At 38.8% G+C, this 18,874-nt stretch overlaps 1 protein-coding gene and 1 long non-coding RNA gene across 7 annotated transcripts in view; one reads left to right on the top strand and one right to left on the bottom strand.

Annotated features, from left to right (window-relative positions):
• Positions 1-18,874, bottom strand: part of LIN28B (lin-28 RNA binding posttranscriptional regulator B) — a 99,012-nt gene that overhangs the window by 52,043 nt on the left and 28,095 nt on the right. The gene's annotated exons all lie outside the window — the stretch shown is intronic.
• Positions 3,086-6,986, top strand: LOC147654757 (uncharacterized). Its single transcript, XR_015283066.1, has 2 exons — positions 3,086-3,315; positions 3,896-6,986. It is a non-coding gene; the product is annotated as an uncharacterized LOC147654757 (long non-coding RNA).

Raw genomic sequence — 18,874 nt, 5'->3', positions numbered from 1 at the left:
GACTGGTGGCGTTCAAATGTTGCTGCTTATAAAACAAGCAATAAATAGGCTGTAATTTTTATTGGGGATATTTAGTTCTTTTCACAACATTTTCTGTACTGTAAAATGAAAACCCCTTTCCCTTTACAATAAAAGCAAAATTAACAACAACATTTATACTATATTAACAATTCCTCACTTATGATTCAAGGTCCCTAATACTTCTACGACTCCTTAATTATGGCTTCCTTAGCTGTTCTTGTACAGCAGATTACACACATTTACTCAATTCTTAGTTTTTTTTAAAGTAAATAATCCAGTGTGACATCAGTTCTACCAACTTATAGGCAGCTATATTTTCGTTTGATACAATTTTATCAGAACTACAGATAACTATTAGGTATTCAGCTATCTGAACAAAAGAACCCATTTGGTTTGGATGAAGAACAAGTACAAGGTTATTTTATACTTCAAACATTAATCACTTTTTTTTAAGGGAAGGGAGTGGCAGATGATCTAAATAGATGACAATCAAGGTACTAGATAGCAGTGAAACTAGTAATAAATGTCTAACTGGATGTAACAGGAAATGAGTGGCTGACTTAAACTATTTTTTAGAAATACACAGGAGTGGGAGGAGATAGCATTGAGGATTCAAAAAAGTAACGTGAACTTAGCAGCACTTTTAACTTAATATTTGGGAGAATATTTATTTAATTTTTAACTTTACTGTGATCTAGCTCCCTAAACAGCTGCATTTTAAAAACTGACAGAAATTGTCGGTTTGGAGTCACTGCTGTTATCAAACCTATATTCTGTAACAAAAAACAGTCTGTGTTTCAATGAAACACCTCTGAATTTACAGTGATAAAAATGAGAAAACAGCATTTAAGGCAAAATCCTTCTCAAGTAAATGGAAGGCAGATTAAAGAGACTTTTATGGAACAGGACTAAGGATTTGAGTTCTAAAAGATAAATTGTTTAATGCTAGCATAGGTATTGAAGAGGTACTAAGAAATGCTTGAAAAACTTTACTTTTAAAATACTGTTTCATTGCTATGGTTATGATTATGTTTATTTAGGTAGGAAGTAATTGGAACATCATGCATACAACTGCATCAATCAAATTACAATAATGTTGGCTTCAGCTCAGATTGCAGAGAATACAAGACTACTTAAATATTATTTAAGACTCCATTATTGAATCTGTCATTTTTATGACCTAACTTTAGCATGCTCTGGCAAAGAATGCAAATGTTTTCCGAGGCCTCCTGAAAGAGGCTCAGACCAGCTGCAGCAGGAAGACACAAAGGGGTTCCTTAAGGACAAGTCCTTCCTCTTGCAATGTGCTGACACAGCTCCCATCAACACTCATGGAGGAGAGCAGACCCAGAAGTATCAGCCTGCTAATTCTGAATGTGTTTGCTTTGTGGGTTGATTACACCTCAGACACGCCAGACGCATCTCATTATGAAACCCAGGCAGATGACTAGTTCTGATGCAGTTGTAAGGCAAGCAAACCATAAGAGAAATCCTTCCAAACACACATTTATGGTTTATCTGCCTCGCCTAGTAACATCCTTCCAACATCTGTTCTTCTTTCAATACTAGAAGCTTGTTGTTTCACAGGGCACTGGTGGCATGTGTGGCACACCCCGGTTTCCCCTGCCTGTCACAGGCACAGATCCTGGCTGATAAAGGGAGCACAAACAATGATTTTCTCTTCCAGATATCCTTTCCAGGCCAAGGGATCACGAGACCAGGCTTTGCAGTATTTACATTTTCTTCATTTCCAAGGAATTACTGTACCCATCTGTGGCAAGATTTAATCAGTCATAATTATATTATTCCTCCTAGTTCTGGCTGAAGACTTTTTTCCCTAATAACATTACATTTCATATGTGATAAAAACTAGAACTATACAAATTGAGTATTTTTCACTACAACATATTTATGTTTCCATTCAGTCTTTTTGCAGCATTAGTGCGATGGTCTGCTGTCACAGACAGCCACAACATCAATGAAAGCTTCCAGCGCTCCCCTTTCCTACTTACACCAACAGCTCACTACCCCCAAAAAACTGAAATCCTTAATAAGGAAAATGCAGCCTGAAATCTCCATGATCTAAATTAATCCTTTACAGGTCCAATAAAAGTGGCCTGCCCCCTGAGCTGCTTACTTTTAATAACAGAAGTAAACAAATTCCAGGCTTCATTTTTTCTTAGACTATTTGAAAGAAAAAAGTTCCAAAGGCTACATCAGAGCTACATCTTACATAACTATAATGAAAGAAAAACCCATCTGAGTTGTGGGAAACAATAAATTCTGTGCATTGTTTCTTTTTCTAGACTCCTTTCAGTGACATATGACCACATAACATTTATTGTCTGGCCACTATGTAAGATGTAGCCATTTGTAGCTGAAAGCACAACACATGATGGAATAGAAGGGGGCAAGTAGTGGTGACCATAAAAATCAAGTGAGTACAAATTAAAGTGAGAGAAATAAACAAGAGTTAGACTTGTTAGGTGTGTGACTTCAGTATCATCTATGTGTTCCTCCTTGATTGTACAAACTCAGTAGTCCATTATCACAGCTCAGATACATGTGTATGAGCATGTGAAAACACACATGTAATTTAAAGCCAACTGCATAGCCTAGATTCATCAAATAGAACATCAATCAAACAGCAATGAAATTAAACACTAGGCCACACAAAGTGTCCATTACAAAGCATAATAAATGTTAGCTAGGAAGCTCCTGCTGGCAGAAAACATGACTTGTCAGTAACTTGAGTTCTGCAGATGTCTCCTGTGCATACTACACTGTGGCAGAACAGCATTCTTGCAGTAGTGAACCACAAAGGCTTGTTTAAAATCCAGGCAGTTCCTATACCTGTGCACGTGCCCAGCAGTTCTTACAGCAGCAGCTCCCACTGAGGTATCCACTGGGAAAGGAAGCAAGGAGGATCAGGATGAAAGCTATAGGAGAAGGAAGACTTCTGACCAAGTGTTCAAGCACTCGTTAAATTAACTCTAATGATTACCAGTAGATTCACCTGAGCATGGGCCAACATCCATTTGTGCAGCCTTTGACTCTCACTTATAAATAGCTGTGAAGATGCAGGGAAGTAAATCAGGAACAATCACCTGTGTGTGGGAATGACTCAGGCTTTGGTAAAGGATGGTAGGTGAAAATGTTATGTGAAATAGCTGTGCTCTATATCCACCAGGTGTGGCTAGCTAGAGAACACAGATTTTAACCCCAGTCAGATTTTGCACATCAGTCAAAAGCTATCTCCACCTTCGGGGGGTGGGGGACTCAAAGCTGCTACAGGTAAGAATGGGGATGATCAGGATCCAACAGTTGCTGGCTCATCCGGGCTCCATGCAGTAAGAGGGAGGAAATGCAGATTCTGACTGTAGGTCCCCTCTGCAGTGGGACAGGAGGCCTGAGAGCCAAGGGGTTGTACAGAGGTGCACAGGGATAAGCTGGTGAGCAGACCTGCCTGTCTTGGCCAGATGGGAACATGAACAACATAGTCTCCTTTTCTCTAATAGAACTCATAAAGGACAAAAGGTATAAAGAGATGAGCAGGTAAGAATTTAATTAACCAAAACCAAGATATCAATGTGATGCTATGATCTCCTCTGGAAAAATGTTTCAGCAAGTTTGGATAATATAATAAATATATCTAATTAGACAGGCACAGTCTAAGAAAGTATTCTGTGATACAGCTGTTGCAAAAATTAATTAATTAGTAAATAATAACATACTGCAATTCAGTTCACTATGCTGACAAATATGATAAATCTGCTTTTTGGGTGTTTTGAAGGCTAAAAAAATACATTACTAATGTCTGTATCCACAAAGAAGTACTGCATTAATTCCAGAAGCTGACAACCACCTTACACAGCAGGAAGAAGATGACAGAGCAGTGTACCTCTACCTCTTCTGTGTCAGAGAACAGAGTGATTCTCCAGGAGTGGATGCAAGGCTGCATGAAGTACTGCATGAAGAGCTGGCAGGCTGTGCAGTACCCACAGGCACCTGTGACACAGCACAGCTGGTCAGGACACCATGAGCATGAAGTGTACTTAGAATATGTTTCCACACCCTGACAAAAAAAAAAAACTAGCACAGAAAAGGAGCCACACACAGACCAACAACCACCTCCTCCAAGAACAGTAAGTATCATGGGCTACAGGACTGTGTAGGCTTCATAAACCACTCTACTCATGAGCAAAATGTCCTCATGGACAGAGACAGAGGAGGAACAACCCAAACCAAACAAGCAACACAACACAAAACTTAGGATAGTGACTAATTTTGAAACCAATCTGACATAATTTATCTCACTTTCCTAAACAGTTCAAGTCAACATATTTTAAGAACAAATTAGCAAACCAGCTTTTGTTCTTTATAGCTACATGGTACTTTTGCACATCCCTGACCACTTAGGTGTGATTGACTGCTATTTCATGGGAATAGTTATTTTAAGAAAGCAAGGAAATCATAAGATTATGTTCATGATTAATCACCTGTCAGGTTCCTGCAGTTCGTATAGCACATGGCATTTCTTATGGCTGGCTTAGTTCTGTAAACATGGGAATATTTTTCAGAGTATCCTGGTGCATAAATGTCTGTTATATAGTCAGGCAAGATATTATTGAGATAAGAAATTGAAAAATAAAAGAAGTTTACAAGAAAACAGAAAGACTACAAATAATTAAAGCTTTGATTGAATACTCAAGTATTTTCTGAGAAATAAGCCCCTGAAGCTAACAGTAAACATAGGAAACTTTGAAGTGAGAGAAGGGCAGGTCCTGGCAGTTAAGACAGACACTTAAATACATAGAGAAGAGACACTGTAAAAACAGATGTAGAGCTGGAAGACACGATTTTCACAGACTCAGGACTTCAGGTTTCTCTCTAGCAAGCAACTAAAACTAGGAATACCTGAAGATGCAAGAATTAGCCCCTTATCAGTAAAATATTTGTATTTTCAATTCAGCTGTTCAGAAGAGAATTTAAGAAGTAAAAATCATCAAAGTGGTATCACAGCACAGCTTTAAGACCAGGTATTTTTTCTCAAATGGCACATAACCTAATGTGAAAGAGAAGCCTTCTTAAAGAGTAAATATGGGGACTGACTGCAGCTTTCAAAAACTAAAAATCTTGCTGTCCTGTTTTCCAAAGGACACAGAAGGAAAATGGGCATCTAAAAACTTTTCTTTCTTGTCAAAGAAAACATACTGTGAATGTACTGACAGATAGTTAAGACACAGGTATCTCTCCTGGGAAATAACACTCTTATCCTATCCATTTCTCATTGCCTGATATGATAGAGAATGAAGGCTTATCACATATAAAATCAAAACCAGTAGCAAAGCCATTTGTTGTCTGGTGAAAAGGACACAGAACTGGCTATGTATGTATGATCAGTCAATTAAGCACATGGCCAGGACAGTGACAGAGCTCTCCAGCAGTGTTCTCATAAGAACAGCCTAGCAAAGCAACATGCAACAACTGGGATAAATCCTAGGATCCTGAATAAAGTAACATGGATCTTCTAGTTGGAAAAAGTAAAAACTAACACTGAAGAAGGAGAAAGGTCATTCTCCAATGATAGGACAGAAAGATGTCCTATAAACAGTCCTATGTTTATAGGACATCTTTCTATGTCCTATAAACATAGGACATAGAAAGATGGACTGACCCAACGAGGTTCCATTGCAGCCAGCTAGAGAAAATGGGTGTTACTTAGCCCAGGAAATTACAGAGCACTGCCCTGCCAAGTCACATGCTCTGTGGCTTGTGATTTTAAGATGCTTTTCCCTCTGTTGCTTTTAGTTCTATTAAAAATGTACTTCTGTTTGAAGGTCATTTCTGGTCACTGATTAACACATCACTGTTCTTAAGGGAAAAATGGCAGTTATGAGCCCAGTTGCACTTGCTGAGCAGGAACATCACAGGATCTTTTTACAAGAGATGGGATTTGGGGCCAGGAAGCAGCTGGGTCATGGATTCAGCCTGGGAGAGGGTGACCAGGTTACCAATGCAGCCTGCCTCAGCGCTTGCTAACACATGATGCTTCCCTGTTTAGGGAGCAAAAATTTTGTTGAAGGGACAGGCTTTAAAGTATTGTTAAAAGTTTCTGTAAATACAGAGCCCAAAGCTTGCCTGCTGGAGGTCTGGATTGCTTGCTCTTCAAATGTCACTAGTTTATTTCAACAGAGTTCCTCTCCTTGCACTGGTGCCTTTGGTTTTCTGCCTTCATGCCCCAATAGGACATGAAGACAGAAACATTGGTTTATACAGAGATTCACACAGGGCTTAATCTCAATTCCAGTTAATGGTGTTTGAACAACTATCTGAGTTCTTAAATTAATAGAAAAAGGTATCTTTTTTGGCTGGTCAAAATGGCTCCATGCTCCAAACCAGGATAAAACTCTGAAGAGCCAACAGGAGCTTCACTCACCAAATCTCAGAATGTAAACTATTACTACTAGATGGCCATCAATGGTGTTCTTCTGAAATCTGAAAAACTCTCACCCACCAGAATGTGTTATTAATGACCCAATATTGCTGCACCTACTTTGTGTTTTTCTACATCAAATAGCAGCACTGCATCATTTCTGATACAGTCTACTCCCAAGTCTTAGAAACCTTCTGACTCAAACATCTAAACACCAAGACAATTTTTAGCTTCATTAACATGCTTCAACTTCAGGGCTTAACTGGAATTTCTAATAAAGAAACAGTAGTATGCTTAATAATGTGCTTAGATTTATAAGATATATTAACTGTATTTTATGCTGTAACAACCTGTAATCACAACTGAATGGAATATTGTGGGTTTGTCCTATTTTTCTGCTCCATTAAGTTAACAAGAAGCTACCCGAGCAAGTTTTTTTGCCAAATATGACATTTTGGTTCTTAAAAACAAACCAACCAACCTATTGCAAATGAACTGATCATAAAATAAAAATAGTTGTCTCTTTAAACAGCAGCCTGAATCTGTAATATCTTGGAAAAGCCGTCAGTATGGTTAGACAAAGACAGGGATATGGGTATCAATGTGTAGATACATAGAGTATCCTGTTTCCAGAACATCCTGTTTTCAGAAACTATTTCTGAAGTGACAACACAACTAAAATGATATAAACTCATTAACATAATTTTAAATTTAAACAATGACCTTGTCAGGAAAAAAGAAGCTCCCTTCTGCTCTTCCCTGCTGGAGATGCAGATTCTTTCCTCCACCCTCTGTACCAGGTTTGGCAATCATCTGAGTCATCACTAATTTAAGGAGCAGTGTCCACACAAATTTAATTTAAAAAAAAAAAAAAAAAAGAGTGGGTTTGTGTATGTTTGGTTTTTAAAACAAGTTTAGCTTGCTGAACTGCTTGATGCTGGAGCCTGGGCTAGCATAGAAAGAGCAAAGAAAGTAAGACTGCTCCTTCTGATGCACCAAATCTAAATGTGCTAAACTATGTCAGACCCTAAGAGCATCAGTTAAATTTAGCTTTAAAAGATAAATAAAGTTTAGCAATTAAAAGCAGTTTCAGAACACTGTGGTCAGAACTCACAGTGACACAGATGAACTCTTCATGAAAAATTTGGAATTTGTCACAAAGCCTTTCTATCAGTAATTACAACAACCAGTTAATGACCTCTAAAAAAAAGTAAAATTCAAAGTTTACTTTGTACTTCACTGGGAAGTAAATTTGTATTAACATAATATACCAAATGTATACAATTAAGATCTGGTAAGCTTAGTAACTGATGAGCCAATCAAGATACTAATTTTTTTTCAACCCCTTTCTCATGTCATCTTCACACTTCTATTGCCTCTAAAATCATGGATTAGTAAGTGCTGACATACTGAACTAGAGATGGCAAGTACTGTTGGATTAAGTCTGAGTAAATAGTTGAGCTTCTTAGCAGCTAGGAGCTAATATAAAGCAAGAATGAAAAACATTTCTTACAAAAGATCAAGTTTGTGGAGCAGTGAACCACAGGGCTTTAAAAATTATTGCCATGAGATCCTGCAAAAAGCAATTAAGTGACAAGAAAAGACATTCTACTTTAGCACCAGAACCCAGCCTACAGAGCAGCTGATAAATAAAATGGTGCTGAGCACACTGTGCCGATTCCTCCTGCTCTGCAAAAGGTGTATTATTGACAGCTCAAACCGTATTTGGAAAACACACGCAAGAAAACAAAAACTACCATCCTAAGTTCCACTCAGACTGGATGGGGCTAAAGTTAAGCATATTCTTCATTCATTGTATTATGAAGAAAAACTTCAACCTCCTGCAAGAAACAGTAAACCTGACAATCAAATATGTACTCACATTTTAGACTGTAACTGTGGGCTCATCTTCACTACTGTTAAATCAATTGTACTTAACTCAATTACAGTGAGGTAATTACATTAACATGAGTCAGTGCATCCACACATGGCATTTGCACGTGTGCTGAGCGAATTGCTGTTACCTCCCACATGGCACAAGAACTTTGCTCAATCACATTAAACAGGACAGCTCAGGACACTTTCACCTGCAGTTCAAGCCATCACTCTGCTGTCAAATGCCTCTATCCCACCTGTACAGGGGGAGACCTATTGCACAGCTGCCCTTAACCAGGTACAGACCAACCCCTGTGTGGGTTCACCAACCCACGGCAGTACCTTTCATCTTCTAAAATTTACTATGTCCTACTCCTTTTGGAAAGAGGACAAGAAGACCTATCTTTGCAATCTGTTATTATGAAACTTAAAGGTAAGGAGAACATTAACAGTGATAAATTTTAACAAATCAACGAACCTGTGCGGGTTACAGAGATGTTACCATTACCACTAACATATTGATTCACTGGCTCCTGCCAGCATCTGCTGGCAGACACATGTGCACCCATCTCAAGTCTCTGCGGTCTCAGGCTACACACATGCCTCTAATTAACAGCTTGGGCATCATTCCCTGGTTCTGAAGCAGGGTGGCACAACATAATTTAACATTTATCTGGCAATACTCTTTCCTTCTCCACTTCTGCCCCATTCCCAAAAGAGAGGGTGGCTGTGCTCTGCCTGCTGACTGGACAATGCCCTCCTCTGCGTGCTAAATGCAGCAGCAGTTGCTGTGGGGAGGGGAAAAAACCAGCACAGGGAACAACATGCCACCTCTCACATGATGGAGGATCACCCTCCCCTGCCTCAGCCTGCTCCTGACCCACGGTTATTTATGACTAGATGCAGTCTTGAAGCCCACAGAGTGAGCAGTACTGGTTTGTTAACTGGGAGAGTTTCTCTTACTGGTCAGGCAGGTGCTTGCAGAAATTACATATTGCTGGTCCATGCCTTAACTTAAGCAAGAACTTGTACCCTGGTCAGATCAGGACAGATCAGCAGTGCTCCTTGTTCATCTCTGGATCCTGAGAGACATCTCTGCACTACTTTTTAACATAGCTGACAATCAGTTGCCAAGAAACTGAATCCATAGTCAGACATGTAAGAATCAGACACACAAGTACAGCAAAATAAAGCAACATGTCCTTTCTCTTGAGAGACTTGCCCGAAGCCGCTGAATACAGTATGAAGGAAATCCTGTTATCAGATATTCACGAAACTTGTGAATGCCTCTCCTCACAATGTGTAGAGAACCATGACTGATAAACATGGAAATGAAATACCAACTGCAGAACACATTCCCTGGTGTCCAGGTGTATGACAAGGTTAACAAATGGTAGTGTTAAAATCCTGTCAAAGGGAAGATGTAAATCAAACTAAAGATGGGTATGACTTTGGAGACATAAGGACAAGAGGAATGGAAGTTTCTTATGCTTGTCTCAAGAAGCACTTTCTAAAACACTTTTGAAGAGCTTTGTCATGTACTCACTAGGCAGGAATAAGCACACTTTACCACAAAAGTACATTCTGCTTACATTCTATATTTGGACTATTCTACAAAACATGGAACCTAGACTACTAATGCCAAGAAATAGGTTAAATATATTAACATAAGGATCTAAAATACCATTATTACAAAACACTAAGTTAAGGTCAACTTCTGATTAAAAAAGCATATTTATACACAGATCAGAGATGTCATATCTTAGGAATAAATAAAAAACATTATTTTGCAAGGAAAAAATAATATTTAAATTGTGTCACATGGTTTTCAAAGGTTTATCTTGGGGAAACTTGTTTGCAATGCAAAAAACTATAAAGAAAATAATCCTTCTATTTGATGCTTGCTTGTCTTTTTAGACTGAGAGTGCTTATTCTTATTTCTCTAGTCTTTTCTGAATTGCAATAACAAGTCACAAGAGAAAAAACAGCCCTTAACGAAATCTATTTAGGGATTTTTCACAAATAGCTGTGCTATCTTTCAAAATTAAATGTCAAACAATCTGTACAAAACTCAAGCCCTGTTTTAAGACTACTGCATTGTTTAATAGAAAAAAATCTGCAGACCTCCACTTTCCTTTTGCTGCATTTGCAGGCTCTTTCCTGACTTGTTTTAATCCAACAGTAGTGTATTCTGATCTTGCCAGTGTCCTGTGTGGCTACAAGCTCACACAGCGAGGTCAAGAGAGAGCACAACCAGAAAACTTGTGAAAAAGGAAAACAAAATGGAGGAGGGGCACCCGCAGGACATGAAGGAAAGCCAGCAGAAATGCCTACAGTGTACAACAGCATTTGTCTTAGCCCTCATGAAATACCATGTCCTTATCATTACTGAGAACTTAAAAAAAAAAAAAAAAAAGGTATTAAAGAAAAGCTCTTCCTTGGCCAACCTTCACAAATTTCCAGCAACAGTTTGGAAGTTACTTATTTTTTGTGGATTATATCCTATTTGAAAAGAAATCTAGATTTTATTGTAAAAGGCTAACTTACAAATGCTAAGCTGATGGGACAGAAAATAAGTTTATAGAACTTCATTTTGGAATAAATTATTTCTTTATGTTTGCTCAGAAAAGGTAGACATTGTTTCATTTTGTTAAATAAAAAAATTCTGTGCTATGCAAATACTTTTAAATGGAAAATAAGTTTATATTTCACAGTAGTTTTTTAAATATTACTTTCCCAACTGATTCTCCTCCTATAAATGTTTTCTCCTGCACAGCTAATTTTTTCTTACATTAAATTTTCCATTTGTTTGCAACATACCCTCTCCCAAGCCCTGGGGGGGTGGAAAAAAAATGCTTACTTTTCATGTCAGTGTTGTAATTTATTATAACTATCTGAAATTTGGAAATCAATAATGATTCGAAGAACAACCTACAAAAATAAAGATAAATGGTATTTTGTTCTCTTAGCTCACTCTTTGCTAGAATCATTTGCCAAATAATTTAATTTGTTACAATATGCTCAATATTGACATTCTCCTGATTCTTATCTGTGCACTAGAAACGTCTATACCTACTTTTGTCAGTCTTATTTTAGGGCAACTTGTGATCAGCTTAGATGGCACATGTAATATCAGTGCACAAAGCACAGATGATTGTCTGCAAGAGAAAGTGCCAAATTACTTTAATCAACCGTTAATCCACGCAATAAATGAAGGTGACTGAAAAGTGTAATGATCTTCTCAGTTACATGCTGCACTTGAACAGAATTTTTTTAGTTTACCAGTTTTTCTTTCTAAAATAAATACCTAGATGCATTTAAAAGAAAAGCAGCTACAAATTCAAACCATCTGAAATTTTATAGATGAAAGACAACCTCATTGTCAGCATCCTGATCAAATGCGATTACACAGAGATTTGCTACTGGACAGACTCCATTCATCAGTGGCAATCTCTCTCTGTATAAGAGAAGTATTTCCCAAAATGTCAGGACATTAATTTTTCTCAATTAAAAACAGCTCCTACGCTGCCCATCCCAGCTGCCTGAGGCCACTCACTTTGACAGAAATTACATATATATATATAAAACACACACATATAATAGAGAATATATGTACCTAAATAAAGGCTCCTTCACTTTATTTACATCTGTATTGCCTCCTCACCAGTCTCCTTGGGGACAGGGGTGAACACTAATGTACAGCAAGTAGAACTACGCTCTATCCGCAATACAGTGGGCCTTAGCCGGTCACAGCACAACATGTGCCAATAAACAATCTCAAGACAACCATTCTTGCTTTTTGTTAAATACAACATCCTGCTGATTTCATGTTAAATTAGCAGCAAGCAGAACTCCGTATTTTAATGGATCTACCAAATTTGCACTCATTATATGTATGCAGCACCCAGCATAATTTTCGTGTCCCTGTACAGACAGAACTCAGTCCCACTTGCTCTCAGACAAATTGAGGAGCCATCCTGCAACTTGTCACACAAGGGAGACCTGCACAGAGCTCAGTTCCAGACTTCACTCATCAGCAGCCAAATCCAGTGAAATCCAAGTGCCCTTGTAAGTGTGGCACAGTGCTTTGCAGCGCTGAACTTACACCATGAATGGCAAACACGTGCATGCACACGAGGAGTATTTCTTTCAAAACATTTTTAATGCTGTTCAGGACAATTCAGCAGTTTATTTCAGTGAAAATATTTTTAAAATATCCTTACAAGAAAAATGAAAATTACTGCTACGGCTTCCTTGAAGCAGTTTGGATATCAGGAGAGAAGGTATTGATGGCTGAACCTTAGCTGAAATAGCCACTGAGATCAGTTAATAAACATTACATTGAGTCTACTAAGAAAGTTCAAATCATGGAGACACTTCCAAGGAACTTAACGTGATCCTCCTGTACTATTAAGGAAAAGTAAAGCAGACAGCTCAGTTATACCTGCTAGTTACACACCAGAAAGGCAGTCACAAATTAAATGTTGCCAACAGGAAAATCACCCTATTTTTTTGGAAGTTAAAGACACAGACACATCCACTATTTGCAGGACTGGACTCTCAACATCTTTTTCTGAGGACACAAATGCCAGCCCAAGCCTGGCACCAATGCAAAGTGCAGGCATGGTGAGCACACGCCAACAGAAGTGGCAGCTCCGTGAGATACAGCTGTGCAAAGTCTTGTTCTGCCAATTTTCTCCTAGCTAGCATGTTAAATCAATGAGAGCATCAAAAAAGTTTGGGGAACAAGACCTCCCATTTTCTTTTGGCTCAGTTCCTCAAAAATTACACTCCACCACTGCGCTGATACCAAATGGAATGGTGTATTCTGCATTTCCTCAGACCGCATGCCTCTGCTGCTTTCCTCAAGTTAGCTCAATTTTTCATGCATCAAAGCCAAAGTCCTGTGAGTTTCATGATACTAATGAAACCAAAACACAGAAAATAAATTACTGTTTTTCAGCTTAAGGAGCAAGTACTGTAACTCCTGCAGCTAAAAAGCAGTGGAATTGACACGGGAGTCCGGGTGGGAACATGAGGGCCAGGGTGGAGGAAGGGGTGGTGGGAAGGATTGCCTCTTCTAGCAGAAGTCTACAGTTACGTGGCTTAAGGCAGTAATGAAACTGCAGGGTTGTAACAAGCAAGGATTTCATCCAAGAGAAGAAAAAACAAAAAACAAAACCCAAACCAAACAAGCCAGCACAAAAACAGCAACAAAAAAAGAAGTTTAACTAAACAATCGCAAAAGCATGGATCATGGATCATATTCTCAGCAAACAATTTCTTCTTCAAAATTAACAGAGATGCTTGCTTAATTTAAAAATAACCATGCAGAATAATTCAGGAGCTCACAGCAACGGCAGTGAATAGTTTAATGTCTATCAACCAAATGTAATTATGCACTGGTGTATGGAATGACAGTTACTGGGCTCTCCAAGGTTTGAGATTTGTGAAAAGCATTTCTCCCATTTAGCATTGTAAAAGCAATATGTAACATTAACGTTAAAAAACAGACAAAGAATTTGACATCGAAAGGTTAAAATAAGTAGCTAGCTTCATACAAAACATGACTTCAATATTGCAATGATCTAGCATGTATATTTAAAAAACTCTACATTTTTTAAAACAACCCGATGTTAAGCTGAAAAATGTAAATATAAGGCACACATGGATTGATTAAAAACTACAGAAAACAAACATACTTTTTACTGGAAACATTAAATACTTCTGCTTGAAAAACACTTTCAAAAAGCATTTGCCACCTATTTGACGGCAGCAATAAAAGTAAAGCAGCCTTTAATCCCTGTACTATTTTGAAACAACCAAAGCAAGCTTAGGGCTGTCTGTAAAAATTCCTTTCATAACACACACACATCTAAAAAACATCGTTTGCAAGTAAAAAACGTTATCAGAAAAAAACATGAGATTCCAGCAAGCGGGATGCTGATGGGGAAAAAGGAGCAACTGACACAAATGTATCAGTCAATACACAGTAAATGTATCATAGTCGAGTGTATCATTACACCAAACTCATCCCCTAGGATAGACTGTCCCAGAGGGGTGAATCATTAAACACTGCTGACAGCCTGGAAGTATATTTTATATTTAGGAATGTAAAAAAATACTGGTTTTAATTATGCTGATATAAACTACAGCCAGAAAACTTGTAAAAGCCTTGCACAACTCACCCACAGAGACTGAAAAACCAACATATTGTGACCTGCGTTGGGAAAGACTGCTTAACTTTATTCCCATTAGAGCAAAATTATTGTTGTGAAGAAATATATTTCATCTATAGTATATGAAGTATGTATATGCACTACTTTTTGAGTTTTTTATAAGAAAAAAAATTCTATAGACAATCAATTTTTTTTTAATTTCTTTTTTTTAAAAAAGTATTTAAGCTATAGTCATAACACAAGGAAAAAAATACCCCATCAAATCCATGTGGAACTTCACCCAAGGGCAGACTAAAGCAGAAGACCACTTCATTAAAAAAGCTGCATATTTAAGGTCCTATTCTTGAAACCTTTATTTATATGAACAGGTCTTACTTTAAAGAAAAAGTGTTTACAAGATTGGAATCCAGCAACCATTAATCTTGTTGAAAGACTTCTTAGCATGAAGGTCTTTGCTGTCCTTCCAAATAAACAAAAGCAGGTAATTCTCCTGAATAGTTCTCAAAAGTTCTGTCTTGTCACATTACAGCGCTCCGAAGTTAAAAAGAAATTGTAAGATATGAGGTAAAACACCACTGAAAAGTTCTAACAATTCAAGAAGAGCAATTTGTAGTATGATTTGCTAGATCATTAGGAGGGCAAGCCCGAGAAGTCAAGGAAAACTGAGATGTGCCCAATTTTTTATCAAATTTGCTGAGTTGGACAGAGCAGGGTGACGATAAAACCAACAGCTGTGGGTTTGATCCCTGTATGGGCCATTCACCAAAGAGCTGGACTTGACACCTGAGTGTCCCTTCTGGCTCAGAATACTCTGTGATTCTGTGCCTAGCCGAGTTTAATTCTTCCTCTGAGCACCAATGAAGCAAACAATTGGTACCTTAAAGGGAGGCCGCATTTCTTTTTAAAGTTGCTCTTGCTGTCGGCCCTGCTGCCCTCTTGGTGTGCAGCACCTCCTGTGGGTCGGGCAGAGCAGTGCAGGGTGTGGGGGCTCACTGAACCCCAGCTCAGCTTCTTCCACACCCCGGGAGGGACAGTGCTGCCACAAAGGCTGGCAAAGCTCCAGGGAAAAGTGTTTGTTTCACGGTGCTTTTATTCACGTTGCCTGTGTATCGGCGTGCCCCGTGGCTGATGGCAGACTGGCCATGGCTGATGTGATATTACCCATCCCTGATCCAGAGATCGGCGGCACTGATCTCTTCCCTTTGGCAATCAGGGACAGGACCTGATGGAACAGCCTGAAGTTATGGCAGGGGAGGTTTAGGTTGGGTATTAGAAAAAGGTTCTTCCCCCAGAGGGTGGTTGGGCACTGGAACAGGCTCCCCAGGACAGTGGTCACGGCACCAAGCCTGGCACAGCTCAGGAAGTGTTTGAACAAGGCTCTGGGGCACATGGCATGACTCTGGGGGATGTCCTGTGCCAGGCTAAATGTTGGACTCAATCCTTGTGGATCCCTTCCAACTCGGACTCTTCTGTGATTCTGGTGATTGTCCCTGCTTGCCCCATGCCAGCACTCTAGTGGAGGGCACGGCTGTGTGTTATTCCTGGGGAGATGGGGCACACGCAGCACTAAACCCATTAGTTCCAGCAGTGCTGCCCTTCACACAGTTTTGGTCTATCATTATTTCCATCCTCAAAGATATTAACCAGCATTTCCAGTTCTGCACCGCCCGCCAAATTAGTTTTGCGTTTTTAGGGTTTTTTAATAAAACAAAGCGAACATTTAAACCGTATTTCGAGAGCAATAAAATCTTTGAATCTCTCATATCAATCACTTCCTTGGACCACAGTCAGCTGCCCGGGGAGGGCCAGGTTATAAATGGCCCGAGGAAGCGATAGGCAATGAATAGCCCTGACCCTCGCTTCCCCGGTTCGGTCGGGGCTTGCAACCTGAGCCGGGAGGGGGCAAATTCCTGCCGCTGCCGCCGCAGCCGGGCCGGGGAGGGGAGCGGGGGGCGCCGCAAAGGAGGCCCCGGCCCCTCCTCGGCGCCGCCGTGGCACCCGAGCACCCCCTGCCCACCCAAACCCCCAGCTCCATCCCACAGTGCCTCCGCGGCCAGAGCAGCCCCAGAAAGCTCCTGCAGCAGCAGAAGCACCCTGCCCCGCCCGCAGCCTTACCAACCCGCACGGTAAATACGGCATCCGTGCCAGAGGGAAGAAGCAGTTTCGTCCCTCGCCACACCGCAGGGTCTCGGCCACCCGCGCCAGCTGCGGCGCAGCGGAGAAGTCAACAGCTGACTGGCAAACCTTGCCAGCCAGCAGAAAAATAAAGGCCCAGAATCTTTTCCTTTGGCCCCTTTTCAGATGGCGCTGCGCTGCTCCAGAAGGGGGCCGGCAAATACAAAAACCGCGGTTAAAGTGTGTGTGCATCGCTCTCTGCCATTCCTCCGCGCAGCAGAATCCAAACTGACCTACATTGTTAAACCTGTTTCCTGAAACACGCTGGAATGCTGCAGAAGATGAAAACAAGGCTTGTATGCAGATATCTCGGGGATCTTATATTTCCTGTATTAGCATCTATTAATAATGAATATTTCATTGTGGGTTTTTTTTTTTTTTTGCATAATTTCTAAATGAATTTTTCTGATTTCATTCCTTAATGCAGCTTTTTAATAGAAACGGTTTTAACAGTAACATTGCTACTAGAAAGCTTTTGGTAAAATTAGTCAAATTAATGGAAACTTGACATTTCAAAATCTTAACAGCTGCTTTTGACACAAAAGTATTTTGTTTAGTAAATGTGTAAAAATTACATTACAATAATGTAATCAGTATTTTTCAACAAACCAATTATTAAAGGAAGAAAGGATTGATGTCTTTCCTCTATATTTAGCATATCCCTTATTGTTTGATAATTTACTTCCATACAGATTTAATAAAAGGAAGCAATTTACCGTGTTTTCCATCCTCTTTAAAAATTTGGCAGTGAGATGTTAGTGTGCCCAGAACAATGCGCTCATGAGACATACAAATTCAGATTAACTTTGTTAAATTGCTGAAATTAAACAGTAACAAAAAAAAACTTTACTAAATTTTCTACATGTTCGCTTAAGTGGAGAAAATCGTACATCAGTACACATTTTTATTTTCTTACATACTCTCAATAAATAATTATCTGCCAAGTCCTCCTTCAGACCTGAAATGCCAGGGATTTCAAACTTATCCACAAAGTGGCACAGCTACACTTAAATTAATGAAGATCCTGCTGAATGTGCTGCAAGAAATTCAGATGAACATTTGTGTATGATAAGTTCATACAAATAATACTGTTATATAATTAGTTTTGGGGAAATTTTATAGATTGAAAAGCTGCCACAAAGACAGTAAAAAACAAGTCCACTGAATGATAATACATACACACAAATTCATTTATTTAATCAAGCTTTTCTGGTTTAAGTGTCTAAGCTCCCAAATGAAACCATCAGAAAAAAAATTCCTTGAGATAAACTGTGCATATACACTGAAATTCCTTGACAACTATTTCACTGACTTCACCTGGCACAACATTTCATCTCTTAGTAACATTTGGTCCTTGAAATGTAGATAAAACATCCTGTACTTTCAAAATGCACATCAGGAGGGAGAAAGCAAAAACTAAGCTAAAGTTCAGCAGTTTTTAAGAATTTAACAAATAGATTATATTTGTCATCCTAAAAACAGAAATACTGCAACAAAATCAACTGTTTTATGCCATTAGCTCACCCTATAATATACTATAGCTGCATTTCATGACACCTATGGTGGTCAATGCTGGCTTAGTTCCCCTGTAATACACATTCAGATAAAAGGAAATCAAATTAAAAGTATGAAAACATAGTAGTGTTTTATATATAATTTAAAAAAAATATATTGATTCCCATTAAAAAGATATTAATATGTGGAACACAGAAAACCTTAAACATTGATTATACTAGCTAATAATGAACACTAAAAATAATTCATTTTTCACCAAATGCTCCAACTGTAGCCACTTCAGCAGCCTAATCTTAGTCCATTTACAACTGTCACCAGTTAAAGAATGATCATCCAAGGAAGAAGTACTGTGTGAAGATTAACAATAAACCCACACAAGCATGGAATGGGCTATCATTTCCCAATAAACTACTGATGATTATTGTCAGTCAAAAAGAAACTATACTACAAAAATAAATTAATCTGCCATTTGAAAAAAAAAAATGTAATTGCTTAATTAAAATAAATTAATGAAGATTAATGTGAAAATTCTTCAGGGAATCTGGATCTAACAATTACATTATTAAACATAAAGAGATGTTGCTCAGAGGAGACTGTATATTAATTTAAAAAGCATCTGCGTTCTTGAAAAATGTTGTTACTAAATGTAAATACATATAAAATGGAATTTGCA

This window comes from Cyanistes caeruleus, chromosome 2 (assembly GCF_971803275.1).
Source record: "Cyanistes caeruleus chromosome 2, bCyaCae1.hap1.1, whole genome shotgun sequence".
In the NCBI taxonomy this organism is placed as follows: Eukaryota; Metazoa; Chordata; class Aves; order Passeriformes; family Paridae; genus Cyanistes; species Cyanistes caeruleus.
Note: the sequence above shows the minus strand (reverse complement) of the source record. Positions and strands in the feature narration are given on the sequence as shown.